We start from the raw sequence: 15,490 nt of genomic DNA on the forward strand, positions 1-15,490 counted from the left end.
CATCATCATCATTTATTTATATAGCACCACTAATTACGCAGCGCTGTACAGAGAACTCATTCACAACAGTCCCTGCCTCATTGGAGCTTACAGTCTAAATTCCCTAATATAGACACACACTCACACACAGACAGACAGGGAGACAGACAAAGAGGGAGAGACTAGGGTTAATTTTGATAGCAGCCAATTAACCTACCAGTATGTTTTTGGAGTGTGGGAGGAAACCGGAGGACCTGTAGGAAACCCACGCAAACACAGGGAGAACATGCAAACTACACACGCATAAGGCCATGGTTGGGAATTGAACTCATGACCCCAGTGCTGGGAGGCAGAAGTGCTAACCACTATGCTACTGTGCTGCCCACAGGATTGCCGGTAATACGTTTACCATAGTGTTTTGCTCCCTTGTGTTTTCCCTGTTACCTGTTCCTGTTGTTTCCTGCCAGCTTGTGGTATCCCTGTGTACCAGACCATTACCATTCCTGTCTACTCTTCATTGGATTTCACTGTGTACCAACTCAGCTCTGCTTTGACTCTTCTCCTGTTTGGAATCCCCGTGTACAGACCCTGCTTCTCCCTTGACAATTCTACCATTTACACACCAGATTCAGTCAGCTATGTTCTGGACCCCGGTGAAGTCGTGCCCAGGCATGGCTCCGGCGTGATCTCCTGCTCCTCTGCTCATCCAAACCTGTATACGGAGACGCAGGGCTGGTGATTCACCTTCACCAGCAGGAACAGCAGCAGCGTATACCGAAGTATGTCACATTTTTCAGAGGCCGGCTACTCTGTGTATCTCTGGTTTCACTAAGAGGTATATAGCTGACCATCTGTTTCAAAAACTAAGGGATGCCATTGCAACATGGCATATCCCGCTTGGACTCTCCTCAGGATATGTCATTTCAGATAACGCGACCAATATTGTGAAAGCATCACAGCTGGGTGAATTCCATCACATTCCCTGTTTTGCTTACACAATAAACTTGGTGGTGCAGAGATTTTTAAAAAATTACAGGGATGTGCGGAAGATGCTGTCTGTGGCCCCCAAGCACAATTCCATCTTGCACCAGTTTTCCTTTCAGCCACCGCTGTGTGCCAATGTTACCTACATGTGTTAGACACCCATTGATGATGCAGATAACTCAGCAGAACATTTTGACATCTGATCTTGTCTACTGTAAAAGAATTGACCAAATTAGTGACACCTTTGCTGTAACGCCACCTGATCCTACTATCAACTATCGACATCCAAAGAATGGTGGAGGATTATTTTTAATTAATTTTTAAACGGTATAAAGACAACAATTTTATTAACAAAGAACAACATTGCTTGCAGAAATAATGTAAGCATGGATGTCTAAATAGACGTGTATATATATTGCTCAAACCTTCCACTTTGCTGCTCTTTCATCAGTATTGCACAAAGTTTTTGTAATCTGCACTTTACGTCAAAGGTACCTAACTATTTTATAATTTTTTGGGAATTGGGGCTGATTCGAAGCTCAGTGATGAAATTACTTTTTGCTTTGAATTTCAGTGGCTATTTTTAGTGCATTGTCTGGCACCCTTGATTTGTCTTGGTCTGATAAAAGTATGAATCCCAGGGAGGGTTAGCGCTCGTCGCCATGTATTAGCTGTAGAATTACCACAGTTATCTAAGGATGGGGTGGAGCGATCAAATGAACCATAACTGATTTCATGATTAATTTTCAGTTTCACTGTACCGGCCACATGCTCAGGGTGACGGCGATCTTCCAAAGCTTAGTCTGCAGGGGCCAGTGACACACCCATTTGTTTTCTCAGGTCTCTTAACTTTTCTTTAAACTGAACATATTTATCGTCCTGCCTCAGGGCCTCCTCTGTATTATTCTTCTGAAGTGTGGTGTATCCCTTGTGTACAAGCTCTCTTAAATACGGGATCTCATCCAGTGGTACACATTTTAACTTAAGCGTGGCCTCCCCAACTGCGTCTATATATTGGTTACAATCTCTGTTCAATGCAGCGTATTCCAACATGACAGATTCCTTGCTGCCCACATGTTCTGTGTCACAGTCTGTCTGAAGCAGATTTAATGCCCCTCCAGTTGTAATATCCATTCCTGTGTCTACATACAGTCAGGTCCATAAATATTGAGACATTGACACAATTCTCATATTTTGGGCTCTATACACCACCACAATGGATTTGAAATGAAACAAACAAGATGTGCTTTAACTGCAGACGTTAAGCTTTAATTTGTGGGAATTTACATCCAAATAAGGTGAATGGTGTAGGAATTACAACGGTTTCTATATGTGCCTCACACTTTTTAAGGGACCAAAAGTAAGGGGACAATCGACTCTAAAGCTATTTCATGGACATGTGTGGGCTATTCCCTCGTTATTTCATCATCAATTAAGCAGGTAAAAGGTCTGGAGTTGATTCTAGGTGTGACATTTCGATTTGGAATCTGTTGCTGTCGACTCTCAATATGAGATCCAAAGAGCTGTCACTATCAGTGAAGCAAGCCGTCTTTAGGGTGAAAAATCAAAACAAACCCATCAGAGAGATAGCAAAAACATTAGGTGTGGCCAAATCAACTGTTTGGAACATTATTAAAAAGAAAGAACGTACCGGAGAGCTCAGCAACACCAAAAGACTCGGAAGACTACGGAAAACAGCTGTGGTGGATGACAGAAGAATTTCTTCCCTGGTGAAGAAAAACCCCTTCACAACATTTGGCCAAATCAAGAACACTCTCCAGGAGGTAGGTGTATATGTGTCAAAGTCAACAATCAAGAGAATACTTCACAAGAGTGAATATAGAGGGTTCACCACAAGATGTAAACCATTGGTGAGCCACAAAAACAGGATGACCAGATTAGAGTTTGGCAGACAACATCTATAAAAGCCATTACAGTTCTGGAACAACATCCTATGGACAGATGAGACAAAGATCAACTTGTACCAGAGTGATGGGAAGAGAAGAGTATGGAGAAGGAAAGGAACTGCTCATGATCCAAAACATAACACCTCATCAGTGAAGCATGGTGGTGGTAGTGTAATGACATGGGCATGTATGGCTGCCAATGGAACTGGTTCCCTTGTATTTATTGATGATGTGACTGCTGACAAAAGCAGCAGGATGATTTCTGAAGTGTTTCGGGCAATATTATCTGCTCATATTCAGTCAAATGCTTCAGAACTCATTGGACGGCGCTTCACAGTGCAGATGGACAATGACCTGAAGCATACTGCAAAAGCAACCAAAGAGTTTTTTAAGGTTAAAAAGTGGAATGTTATGCAATGGCCAAGTCAATCACCTGACCTGAATCCAATTGAGCATGCATTTCACTTGATGAAGACAAAACTGAAGGGAAAATGCCCCAAGAACAAGCAGGAACTGAAGACATTTGCAGTAGAGGCCTGGCAGAGCATCACCAGGGATGAAACCCAGGGTCTGGTGATGTCTATGCCTTCCAGACTTCAGGCTGTAATTGACTGCAAAATATTTGCAACAAAGTATTAAAAAGTGAAAGTTTGATGTAGGATTGTTTAGTTTGTCCCATTACTTTTGGTCCCTTAAAAAGTGGGAGGCACATATAGAAACCATTGTACTTCCTACACTGTTCACCTGATTTGGATGTAAATACCCTCAAAATAAAGCTGAAAGTCTGCAGTTAAAGCACATCTTGTTTGTTTCATTTCAAATCTATTGTGGTGTTGTATAGAGCCCAAAATATGAGAATTGTGTCGATGTTCCAATATTTATGGACCTGACTGTAAGTTTGGCAGTTCTTCAGGAATGAGAGGGAGGTATCCATAGAGGAGAAGGAGATTAATGATACAGCACGAGCAGACATGGTTTAATAATGTAGAGTTCATTGACAGCACTGTTAGGCTTAAGGCACCTAAGCTATTGGTAGCTTGTTTTGTGGTGGCCCAAACAAGCCAAATACAACAGCCTCAAAAGTGGAACTCCTTGTCGCTGAAGTGCTTGGTTTATTAAAATGTACATGTCCTTGTCAATATCTTACGTAAGGGCGGGTGGGAGCGCCTAAGGACAATTCCATTGTGCACAATTTTTCTTTCCTGTCATTGCTGTATGGCAATGTTTACTAGATGTGCTATGAACTGCCGTGTGTTTGTGTCATTGCTCTGTCGCTTTGCATCCAGCCAGGTTGCTGCAGTCTTTGTTTGAAAGTGTACGAAAGAAATATTGTGACCTGTAAGGTGGTCAAAATTGACTGCAAATGACTTGAAATTAGTGTTATTGAGGTTACTAGTAATGTAGGTAAACAAAGAGCAAAATTATGTGATTTTAGCAAAAAAAAAGTAGGGAGTTTTTAGAAGAAAAATAGGGATCTAAAACCAAAACACGAAGTTAATCCAGATCCAAAACCAGAAGAACACGGGGGTCAGTAAACATTGCATATATATATATATATATATATATATATATATATATATATATATATGCTGAAATCTAATTGAAGCTTAGAGGCAATTTTCAGTAAGTACTTCACTGATTATTAATAAAATAGAGCATCCAATAACATTTTTGCTGTTTCAACTGAAAAAAAAGAAACTTGGTTAGCTGAGTAAACAACATGGGCCTGATTCATTAACGGATATATTCTGAGCAAGCAACATACTGGCGAATTCATCAAGCAACGGATCTTCAGATACGTACCAAGATGAATATGGTTGCAAGTCACTTATGCAACGTAAAAAGTGACATAGCAGACATGTGCTTCCAACCATGGAAATCATCCGGTGGCGGCAGCATGGATTACGGACTTTAGAGAATCTTTGAAATGTCCATATTCAAATAGATCAGTTCCGTGGACTTGCCTAGTGCTGAGATGACTTGAGTTTATTTTGAAACAATTATTATAATGAGAACCGTTATATAAATCACTATGTGTCAGCATATACATGAAAGAGAATTTTGTGCTCAATATAGCTATATTGGGAATAAGTGCACACTACATTAGCCCCTCCTGGAAGCAACCTTGCTACAGCTCTCAGGCAATGCCTGGAACCACCCCCCAACTATCATGGGTCCCAAGTTGTCTTTTGCTATTTCTCTTTCCACTTTTTTTCTTCCTTAGTCCTCCCTTTGACAGATGCCCCTACTTCATCATCAACATTTATTTATATAGCACCAGCAAATTCCATAAGGTATTACAATTGGGAACAAATATTAATAAAACAATACTGGGTAATACATACAGACAGAGAGGTAAGAGGGCCCTGCTCGCGAGCTTGCAATCTATGGGACAATGCGAGTTTGATACATCAGAGCATGTGCTACATTATATTGCACATTGGTCCAGCTAGAATGCAAAGGTAAAATTATTGAGTGGGCTGCATAACCAGTCACACAGCAATGTTGGTCAGAGGGCTGTTGTTTTGTGTTAGCTGTGTAGAGGATGGTAATAGGGTAACTTAGGGAGATTAAGTTGGTGATTAAGGAATATTATAAGCTTGTCTGAAGAGGTGAGTTTTCAGAGAACGCTTGAAGACTAAAGGGAAAGTCTTATTGTGCAAGGGAGGGAATTCCACAAAGTGGACGCAGCCCGAAAAAAGTCCTGTAACCGGGAATGGGAGGATGTGATGAGAGTGGAAAAGAGACACAGATGTTCTGCAGAATGGAGGTATCGAGTTGGGAGATATTTTGAGACAAGTGAGGATATGTATTCATTGCAATTTTGTTGATGGCCTTGTATGTTAGTAGAATAATTTGTATTGGATTCGTTGAAAAAGAGACTGTAGAGACTGATAGAGTGGCTCAGCAGAGAAGGTTTTGCTTCTGTTGCTTACTTTCTCTTCTTTCTCTCCAAACTCCCTATGCTGACATCCTCTCCTTCTTCTCATTCTAACAGGCTTATGTATCTTGTTGTCAGAGCAACCAGGTACACCACCTTGACGAGACCCATGTCTGGCCAACTAACTCCGCCCCAGAGATCCCCGCTTGCAGTCACCAGGAGCATAGTTTGCTACTGAGACGCAGGGTATTGCAAGTTAATAGGTTGTAGCTTTTTCCACACAGTAATCCTTAAACGGGCTGAACACAGTTAATGGCACCTTTTAGAGGTAGTTAGAAATAACTAGATTGCAACCAGGTGAAACCCTCCATCACTTTGGAAATGAACTCACGTATGGTGAGTTGCAGGTGCATGCAATATAAAAGTTACTCATTTAATAACTTTAATAGAGGAAAGGTCTCATTCTTTTGTTTTGTGTCACTGTGTGTACTGCAATGAACTTAGAAAAAAGAAAGAAAAGTCAGTGAATTGTCTGAGGAGATTACATTTAGAAAGAGAAGGACAAATGTGTATATTCCTGGGGCACTCTGTATCATGTTTGTTTACATAACATCTCTATGTTACGGCAACTGACCAATGACAGCAAAGAAGTGATAGGCTGAACTGACTCTCCATCAACTATGAGCAATATCATTAGACCAATGAGATTAACTGGATACCGAACAGATGTTATAGTTAGGGACTTGCCTAAAACTATATAAAGTCAATTATACGGCTCCCTTGGCTTGCATTGAGAAAGCAAGAGTAATGGAAAGCGCATCGTGTTCGTCTTAGTATGTGATCACTCCACATACTGCTATAATTTAATATCAGCTCTTTAGTTTTAGAAAAACTGACCACTAGGAGACCAATGGCTAAATATTTTCAATAGGATTGCTATCAATGTGTGAATGGTTAAACATCAAAATGAATCGGAGACTGAATGGGAGATACATAGCTCTCAAGGGGAGTTCCTCCATTTAACTATATGGAAGGTTACTTTGTAACGCCATAAGAATTATATCTGTTGATCTCTCACAAATAACAAAGATCTAGTATTAAATTATAAATAAGCAGACTTATATTCCATATAGAGGGAACAATTTATTTTTATATCACATAAAGTGATTAAATCCTGCAGCTGAGCCTTTTAACAATCACAAAAAATAGTAGTCAGGAGTGATATGCCACATACAAATGAGTAATCTAACAGTTGTGGATTAATAATAGTATTAGGAGACCACATATTCGACATTTAGTGACAAAAGAAAAAAGATCATTGAAGTGAGGTTCAGCAGTATTACACTGCCTATTTTTCTGTAGGAACTACCAAATAGGTGACTCCTTACGCTAGTCTTTTTAAGCAGTTGCTGTTTTACTGCAGCGTAAAAACAGCAGAACACAAATGTTAAATTATTCTTGGCTTCTTGACACTAACTACACACACCAGCCCTAGCTATCATCCTTTTTTGCCTTACTTTTCATAATGAATCAGGCTAATTATGTCTGCCCATTTACCTCTAACTTCATCATAGGTAGTCCCCTCTCTCACTCCTCACCTGCTCTATTCACAATGCTTTTCACTCTCCCTTAGTTACCCCCTGCTCCTCTCCTTCTCTTCCACCCTTACCCCCTGTTCCTAACTTTCTCTTTTTGCTCTCATTGTAAGTGGTTAGTGACTTTGATATTCAACTACGAATTCTGCTTTAATTTTTTATTGTAATTCAACTATTTTGCTGCCTGTGCTATGGTTTATATAAATAATATTTTGACCAAAGAAGTCACAATAAGTATAATAAATAAATAAAATAATTGTTACTGAAAGCCAATTAATGTAAATAAAGTAATTTTTCTTCGACTATTTCTACACATCTCAGCAGCCATTTACTCGTACACTTCATGTAGATGTTAAGGTTCCATTACTTATGCTAAAATAAATAATATAATAATATTGATGAAAGGGTCTAGAGCTTCAAATAATAATTCTATGTTGACATAAAATTAATCAGTTTATGTTAAGAAACTTTGTGGAAGGGATACATGTGTGAGAAAAGCTGTTGGGCACGGAGGCATGTAAGAACAGTTAGTGGACAGAGGTGCATATAAGAGAAAAACTTGTTTACAAGGGGGCATGTGTGAGAAACACTCTTTTGTAGGGGTCATGCGTGAGAAAAGTTGATGGGCAGAGGGGCATGTGATAGGAAAACTGGTTTACAGAGGGACATTTGTGAGAAAAGCTGTTTTTCAGGGGCAAGATTGAGAAAAGCTGGAGGAGGAGGAGTAAAGAGCTGATTTATCACTGATGTTATCAAGAGTTTCTAGCTATGACAAACAAATCTGACAATAAAGTAGGAAGGAGCTAGGAGGGCAATGGGGCCCTCTAGTTCAATATCACTGTTGTATAGCATGTGTACAGCTTCAAAGGAAATGGGGAGAAGACTAACTAAACACAGGAACAGCCTCTCTTGAGTGAGGGAGTTTGTGTCCCACACACATACACAAAATATACATGACTTACTGGGTACAGTTTACAGTGTCTCTCATGAAACATCCAACCTCCTCCCCAGATCTGAGAGAGAGAGGAAACTGCCTAGCAGTCTTTTATCAGCACCTTGTAGGTGCAACTGCTAATTAACAGTGCTTGCACAGGTAATTTAGAAGACCCGGAAATGGGCCTTATGTATGAAGCCCACCCTTCTTCTCCATACATAACCCCAGGGATCCTTATCATCTTTTTCTACAGCTGAAGACTACTTTGGGAAGCTCCTTTCCACACACAAATAATCTCCCTGGGGCTTTAATGCACACAAGACAGACAGCCTGGGACACATATACCTGCCACCTGCCAATTTTCCAGTGCTTCTGTCACATATCCTGCCACTTGTATTGTCCTATAACCAGAACACTTATAATTCCTAAACACCTCTCTATTCTTTATCAACAACTTTTTATGCTGTTGAATGGATGCAAGGGTATTAGCTATGGTTCCTTTCAGACTCAAAGGAATAGCATTTTTTGTAGGGACCAGGGTAGCTGACAGAGCTTCTCTATATTTCAAGGGGTTTTTAAACTTTCTGCAGTAGATCAATTCTGGTTTGTTTTTCACTAGCAGGTATACCTTAACAACAGGTGCGCTTACTGTAGGGACCAGGGTAGCTGACAGAGCTACTTTATCTTTCCAGGGGTTTTTAAACTTTGTACAGTAGATCCATTATGACTTGCTTTTCACTGGCAGGTATACCTTAATAACAGGTAGTGGGACAAAAGGGTCTTATAATGAGGCCTGGGAACATGGTTATGACATACAGGGCAGGATGCACAATAGAGCTTTACAATACAGCTTTACAAACTTCTGGCCAGAAAAAAAGATTCAAAATCCTGTATCAGGTTATTTTCTGCCCCTAGATGATCTGCAGTTATGAAGCTATGAGCCAAGTCTAACACCACTCTTCTATATGCTTTTGGAACTATCAATCATTCCAAAATATCTTTTCATTTTTTGAACATTTGATATACCAACTGCTTATTGCCTTAAGGGTATGATAACTTACTGTCAGACTTTATTAGGTTTTCGCTAACACTTTGACAATCTCTCTAGCCTTTACCAAAGTAGGGTCTTTCGTCTGTACAAAATCAGGCACACAGTCAACCGGTTCAACAACATTTTCTACTTCAATAGGAGGTACATCATCCTATGCTACACTTCCGCCCTCCTCATTTTCTGACTCTCCAATCTCGCTTGAAAAAGGGAACCATGCAGACTCAGGGAACACTCCCACTCCCACTGCCACTGTATCAGTAACACTATCAAGCAGGTCTGGGTTATTTATTTTGCAATCAGCTGGGCTTCCTATAGCTGCCAGAATTGGAAGCTATTCTCTCTCTCTCCTCAATATAACATCAAACCCCAAACAAGGAACTAATCCCAAAGTGACTACCACATGATCCCACTGTGTTTCTATGTCACTTCAACGGTAACCTAATTTTGAGTATTCCCATATATACAGGTTACTCCCAACAGTTTTCACTTGATGTTTTAAGGGCTAACTGGACAAATAAAACACAAGCATTATCACAATGCATTGATTCAAAGGTAAGTGGACAATTAACAGCAATATGGCATAAGTCATCACATCCAAAACATCTGTCCACATATTTATCACAGCACAAACAAGGTAGGGACCTTCTTGGCATAACTGGCCAATATCTAGGTTCTGAACCTACAGTCTCTATATAGCTATGTACGTATTGTCGCTATCAATAAATAATGTCCAATGTGATTAATGTGATTCCATAGCACAAAAGAGATTTAAAAGCAAATTTAAGTAGAACACAATAATAATAAAAAGTACAACCCATACATACACTACGCAGCCCGGGATCCAGGAATAGTCTTTTAATCCTGATGTCTGTTCAGAAGCTGCTTTTATGTTGTTAAGTTTAGAAAAAACACTGATGATGTCACAAAATATACACTAAGAGAGTTCTTCATTGGTCCAGGGTTAACGATGTTCCAGAAGACTGCTGGTCATAGGTCAGTTCATTTGATCTTCTCCCAAAGGAGGGGGCAACTCACTTCAACTGTTGCGTACATGTCTTTTCGCTGAAGAAATAGTTTAAACTGACCCATAAGAAGAGTGCTTTTGAGTATTAGTCTTATATTGCTCATAACTAGCACTCGCTGGATGCGAGCACTACTCTGTCGAGACCGGATTATTGCTGGTGAAATATGCTTTAATATGAGGCCAAACTCTTTACATTTTAGCGGACCTGAACCATAAATACCTTTATAGTGATATGATCTGTGCATAAATAACCTTTAATTAATCTATTAAATAATCAAGTGCGAATTGGAACTTTTTAGAAAGTGTGTATTATTTACCAGTAAGAGTGTGAATGTAAGTGTGTGTTATTTATCAGTGTGATTGCATCCTTACACGTGGTGTACTAATCACAATTGCACGGTAAACCAATATTAATTAATTTTGTCGACTTCATTCAATTATTTGACTTCCACAGTATGTTTCAGTTCATTCCACTGGAAAGCACTTTTTTCCCTGGAACATTCTTACCAGAATCCAGTGGAGATTGTCATTGTGGAACTAAGAGCTGGTGAGGTGTACTCATCAGTTCATCTGCTGCCACATACTTCGTCTGCACCACTTTCAGCAAAGCAAAAGATGAGGAAAGGAACTAAGCTTCTTGGTGCAGCTGACTTTTCAGTCTCTTCAACTACTGCAGAGACAGGTTCGCTATGTTCAAGGTCTGCATCACCTTTTGGAGAACATTACGAACTTCCTTGATTCTTGTGACTTCGACCTCTGGTAGAATATTTTTATACTTCTAGATCACTTAATTACTTTACTTTTTCTGAAATTCAAGTGGAATGTGCCTCAAAGTCATGGTCAAACCTCTCCAAGTTATCCTTAACGCCTGGTATTTTGCTGATGTTTTGAGACAGGACGTCTTTAACTTGCTCCACATTGCCTTGAATAGATTTAGTATTGTACTGAAGGTCTTTTTGAACTTTGTACAACTTTGACTGAATTTTTGAGACTTGTTCCTGTTGAAATTTAGCTTCATTTTATTTTTTTGCTACAGACTTTTGTTGGCTATCCATTGCTGATATCTTTGCTTCATTCTGGGCACCAGAAGCTCTTAATCCTCCTTAATTCTTTTTGAGAAGTTCATTCTTCTGACTGTGCTGCCTAGGCTGAAAAGGTCTCAGCACCCAGGTTATTGTTCGGAATCTTTAACTCTTCATACAGAGTCTTGTATCACCTTCCAATAATTTTAACCTGGGTTATGGTCTTAATTTTCTCTTGTATATCTAAGACTTTGGCATTAAATTCTTTCTTCAGATCTTCCTTTTCATTCTTCAGTTTGGCTGCTTCTTCTTTTGTACTCTGACATTTGCATTTGCCCTTGCAATATCACTTTTCAATTTTTCAGTCTCTTCCGTGAGCTGTCATCTTACATCTTCCTTCATTTCCACCTGTAGCATTCCACTTTTCTTACTGAATTCAGAATTAGAGTCTTGCAATGGCAATAACTTTGCTTCAAGTTTTCACATCTAAGATTGAATTTGCTGTAGGCCATGATCCAGTTTCTCTTTATGTTGGGCCATTGTCTTTGCGGTTACCTGAACTTTTTCATACTCTGTAGTCAAACTATCTTGCAGCTTGTTTATTTATCTCCCCATGTGCTCTATATGCTGCTAGTACTTTAAACATTCCACTTGTGTAACTTCAAATCTTGTTTCAGCAATTTATTTTTCTCGGCTCACAAATCAGAGAATTCTTCTGTCTTGCTCCTGAGACTTTCCTTCCTCACTGAAAGAGACATTGGGCTAGATTTACTAAACTGCGGGTTTGAAAAAGTAGAGATGTTGCCTATAGCAACCAATCAGATTCTAGCTGTCATTTTTACTGCATTCTACAAAATGATAGCTAGAATTTGAAAAATATAAATATACCCCATTGAGTTCTACCTCTTGAACAGAGCTCACCACTTTACTGAGGGCTTGATGGTTAGATTGCTGTTACTTCCGGGATTCCTCAATATCCACCTGCTGTTGCCTCCAGTGTTCCTCAATAGGTAAGTGCTGCATCCTGGTGGCATTTTGCTGAGCAAGGTTTTAATGATGTCTTTCATATTTGGGCACTTTAACACAAGCAATCCTGTTTTTAAGTGCTGTTATTCACATAACATGCACAGACATTTAAATACAAGTATTTCTCCACGGTGTCTGTCACTTTAAATTTTCCATGCAATTTTTATGTCCAGAATTTGAAGTGCAGTTGCAAGCTTTCTCCAGCACATGTGAGCTAATCAGACCAGGGTTACATTATATATATTTTTTTGATTGTTTTTATTTATTATTATTATTATTTTTATTTGGGTTTTTTTTATATTTATTTTTAGATGGTTATTTGTTCGTCTGTATTTATGTCCTGGTACTGAGCGCTATAGGATTAGATATTATATATACAGTACTGAGATTTTGTGAGAATCTCCCTACATGCTGCTTATCTCAGGTTGAGTGTGTTAAAGTGGATTGGAGCGTTTATTTTTTTTATTTATTTACCGTGTTCTGGGTCGACAGATGCACTTCAGACAGGTCAGCCAAGGATATCACACAAGTCAATTGTTTTAGTTTGATTGAGCACATCTAGTTTTATTCAAAAACAAACAAAACATAAATAAAATGCCTTGTCTGTCCAGCACTAGCTAAACACAGAAACAACCTCTCTCAAGTGAGGGACCTTTTGTCTCACACACAGTGTCGCAACTGCAAAGAGGCATGGACAGCCACCATGTAGTCAAGCCTGCCACTAGATCTGGTGTGGTCAACTCACAATATACATTTAACTTTTTATTTTGCCACTTGTTAATTATACGGAAACCACTGTAGCTCCTCAGCGCTACACTGCTTCTTCCACTTGAAATGCTTTATTCAAATTCACTGCTGCTCGTCTCAAGTTAGTGAGTAAGTTATCACGTCAGTCAGACAGCAGGTTTGAAAACAACAGTTCAAGTGGAAGTAGCAGCATAACGCTGGCAAGCTACAGTGTCGTCCATACCAAGAGAAAAAACTTTATTCATTTAACTAAGTTTAAGTAAAAAAAAACACAACATTTTATATAAGTTATATATTATCAATGTTGTAAAATATTTTGCACTTGAAAGACAATTTTTATTTCTGAAATATATATTTATAATAGTAATATATAAAATACTGTCCATGCACTTACCTGTATCACAGTTATTTCTTCCTTCTTTCTTTTTTGTCTCTTTCTCTTCTGTCTCCTCTCTTCTGATGTCTCCAGTTCAACTATGACATCGGTGCAGAGAAACCAGCCTAGATTCTGATAGTAGAGAATGGTAGTAGGTGAGGTACAGAAGAAGGGAGGAACAATAGCAGCAGTGAGTGATTGACAGCAAGTAGGTGAGTGTGGCTGATGGGGCATCTGGTAGCAGGGAGTGAGGTTGTGGTAGTTAGGGTGTCTGGCAACAGGGAGAGGGAGTGTGGCAGAAGGGATGTTTGGCAGCAGGGAGGGAGAGTGTGGCAGATGGGGTGTCAGGCAGCAGGAAGGTATATGCAAAGCTTGGCTCACACACACATAATCGCTCTCTTCATACACACTGACTCAAATTATCTATCCTACACTCCCAAACATACACACCTCCGGGCCAGTGGTGCACAATGGGAAGATCTACTAGCGGATCCGGGGATGGGGGGGGCAATCGGGCATGTTCTGTCTGCAGCCGCACACTATGTGCAGGGGTGGGATACGAGTTAACGCCTATGGGAAAGCCAACATAGCTTTAAACGAAGGCACAATAACAATTGCTATAAGAGCAATAATAGTAAAAAGCCTACTTACTATATAACAGATAATACGTTTTTATGAGGGTTTCAATGGGCGGCCAGTGTAAGATCCGAATGGGGTAAATAGCTACAGTGGGAAATAACGTCATTTAGCATAGACAGAGTGAAAATGCCAGTTTTAAAGTGGCAATACTTGGACCCCACATCTGTCCTGCATTATACATGGCGTGGGTTGTGGGTATCGCCACTTTAAAACCAGCATTTTCACTCTATGCATGCTAAATGACGTAATTTCCTACTGTAGCTATTTACCCTATTCGGATTTTACACTGGCCAGTCATTGAAACCTTTGTAAAAAGTTATTATCTGTTATATCATAAGTAGGCTTTTTATTATCACTTTAGGGCAACGGTCGGACGCTAATTACAGGGGCGCTGCGTCCCGGCAGCTGGGAACAGCCAGGCGCATGCGCAGAAGCGCCCACAAGCCTGTGGGCTGATTTATGTGGCAGGATTGAGCCTGCCCATGTGATTTCAGAGCTAGGCTCTGATTGGCCACTACTGGTATTTAAGGCAGTGAGGTCTGCAGCCTCACTGCCGGTTATAGCGTTCTGTCCTCAGTCCTGCTGCCTGCTTGTGCTATCCGTTTTGGTTCCTGCTACCTTGGATTTGACTACCCGTGTTTTGACCCCTTCTTGTTATTGGACCTGTGACCCTTCTCTTCTGACCTCGACCTTTTGCCTGGACTTCGGATTTTGCTTCTCTGCCTGTGTGTTTGACCCTTCGCTTGTCTTTGGATATTGCATCTGTGCCTGTGACCCTTTGACCTAGGATTCTACTTAACTATAGCCCGCCAATCACTCCACTTCTGGGAACTCCTTTAAGTCAGTATACGTCACTCGACCCTCGGTCGGCCTGCAGCCCAGTCTGTCCCCACCACTAGGAGCTCCAGCGAACACCTGGCCTTCTGAGTAGTTCCCGAGTTTCACTGTACTGGCTTGGGAGTTCCTAACAGGAACAGAGCAATTTTCAGGATCTGTCTGCTGCACTGTGCATTGGCAGCTCCTGCCTCCTGGACTTTGGACTTGTGTTTTATGTATTATCTGCAGTACCTGTTCACCAGAGGTGCTGCTATTGTGCCTTCCCTTTCATCACTAGGTGTTAGCTTGTTCCTGGGTGACTGGGTGTCACCTGTTCCCTGGGATTTCTTTATATTACCTGTTTCGTGCATCAGCCATGTTCCTGGTATTTGCTTTCTGCATCTCCCTGCAATCCACATTCTATCCTTACGCTATCCAGTTTGTACCATCCTGGAATAAACATTGTGTGTTTCACCATATTCTGGGTTCCTTAGCTGTGATTTCTCCAT

This window comes from Mixophyes fleayi, chromosome 7 (assembly GCF_038048845.1).
Source record: "Mixophyes fleayi isolate aMixFle1 chromosome 7, aMixFle1.hap1, whole genome shotgun sequence".
Lineage (NCBI taxonomy): Eukaryota > Metazoa > Chordata > Amphibia > Anura > Limnodynastidae > Mixophyes > Mixophyes fleayi.